Source organism: Aplysia californica, unplaced genomic scaffold (assembly GCF_000002075.1).
Source record: "Aplysia californica isolate F4 #8 unplaced genomic scaffold, AplCal3.0 scaffold00295, whole genome shotgun sequence".
In the NCBI taxonomy this organism is placed as follows: Eukaryota; Metazoa; Mollusca; class Gastropoda; order Aplysiida; family Aplysiidae; genus Aplysia; species Aplysia californica.
In genome coordinates this window covers 1-2,344 of record NW_004797565.1, presented here as the reverse complement: position 1 = coordinate 2,344, position 2,344 = coordinate 1, and positions in this window count along the sequence as shown.

The following is a 2,344-nucleotide window of genomic DNA, read 5'->3' as shown; positions in this document are numbered from 1 at the left end:
CACACACACACACACACACACACAGACACACAGACAGACAGACAGACAGACAGACAGACAGACAGACAGACAGACAGACAAAGTAGGAGGAGGGGGGCGGGGGAAACATTCTCAGATCCTTTACGCTCAAACCCATTCACATTTCTCGAAGGTCATGATGTTAATCATGTAAGTCTTTTCATTAAGCGAACGTTCAATTATTTCTCAGTCTCATCAAAATATAATTTGCTCCTTGGCCGCAAAAAAGAGGAAAAGTTGTAGCAGTTGTTGCTGTTGTGTTTTTAGTTGTGCTTTTAATGATTTTTCCGTTATGAAAACAAACGCTGGAAATCACGAAACACAGTGCCCGCTGGTGACTCAAAGCAGAGGATGTGGGTGGTAGGCGGGTGTTCTGGTGCGGTTTCTCTCCTTCTTTCCTATTAGACATCTATGGCCTCTTCCCTTTTGTGTGTGTGCGTGTGTGTGTGTGTGTGTGTGTGTGTGTGTGTGTGTGTGTGTGTGTGTGTGCGCGTGCGTACTTCTTGCTTGTAACACCTCTAATCTTCGGCACTTATAATATTATATGACCTAATTATGTTGCAAATGCAGTAAAACTTTTACTAAAACATAAAGCAAAAGAACATAGAATTAGAATGTGTTTGAAAAATGAAACGCAGAGCTAAAATTTCCTTCAGGTAGTTCACACCTTTTGTGTGTGTGGGGGGAGGGGAGGGGGTCGGTTCGTAGTGTAATTGTACAGTGGTCGCCTCTCTTTCAATGGGTCCGGATTCGAAACATGACAACAACAGAAAATGTTCTCTAAAATTATTTTTTTTTAAATTCTTCTTTCACCTCCTTTCCTGCTCTCTGATCTAATCATGTTATCTCGTCTGCTTTCGTCCCCCCTTTCTGCCCCCACCCCTTTTGCCCCCTCCTCTGGGCTCTTGGCCTTTTCTGCTGCCGTTCTACTGCTACTCCTTGGCTACTTCTGACTGCTGTCTTTCAGCCCCACCCCTGATCTTAGGGTAGGTAAGTTTTAACACCTAGCTTTCTCGTATTACGGAGAGAAAAAATATCTGAGGTACCGTGTGCAAGCTGCGCACGATAAAGATCTCTTTGGGGTCCTTAAATCGATAAGAGTAAGCTTTGGCCTCCACTCGGACAAATTCAAAATTTCCTACCAAACTGAAAATGCTTAATATGCCCTGCCCTCTCATATGACCTTATGCAGTTGCGAGAGCCGTAAAACACTGACAACATTTTTTAAATACCTTGTTGCGCGCCCGTCAGAAATATTTGCTTTCTCCTAGTTTGGCCCTTCGGACCTCAAAGCCTTTGAAAACGTATTTGCTTTGCAGCCGATGCAGCCTATAGTTTAAGATTTGTCTGTCTATCTGTCAGTCTACACGTCTCCTTATACCTTTGCTTGTCCGCCACATCATCATCATCCAGTGCCAGATCTGCGACAGACATCGGCGATCATGGTTTTCCATTCATTCCTTTGCTCGGATGCTCTAATAAAAAACGCTACGTTTCCCTGATTTTTCCCTGTTACCCATTTGTTCAGGTTCCCTAAGTATGTTGTTCTGGGCCTACCCCTGCCTCGTTTGCCCTCAATTTGGCCAGTGAGGGTTAGATGTTCCAGACTCTTATGTCTATCAAGGTGTCCCAAAAACTGCAATTGTCGTTTCCTGAATGTTTTTAACATTGAACGTCCCACGTGGGCTTCATCAAGCACTACCTCATTTCATTTTTTTCTTTCCACGATACTCTTAGCAGTCTCCTAAGAAACCACATTTCTGTTGCTTCTATTTTATTTTCGCTGTCTTTAGTGATTGTCCAGCATTCACAGCCATATAGAAGGGTTGACCAAACATAGCATTTCAGGACTTTGCTTGTCCGCCACATATTAGTATCTATTTAATTAAGTCTATTTAATTATGCACCTGTATGTTGTCCATTTGTCTGGTTTATCTATTTGTATTTCTAACTATGCCTCTGTGTGTCCGTTTGCTGGTTTGCCCGAGTTTGTGTCTGTCTGTCTGTCTGTCTGTCTGTCTGTCTGTCTGTCTGTCTGTCTGTCTGTCTGTTTGTCTGTCTGTCTGTCTGTTGACTGCTTTTCTTGCCTGCTCCTGGGTACCTAAGAATATGAGAAAAATACCATGTACTTTAAGCCAGCCTATCTTTCCTGCATTGTGTATCCATGTATGCCTGCCTGTCTGGTTGTCTCCCTAAAAGAATATAAAAAATACTGAAGGCAAAAATAACGCTTTAAAAAAACGGCAATAATTGTTCATGCGTTATTCGACCCCCCCCCACACACACACACATATGCATATACACACACACGCCTCTTTCCACCCCC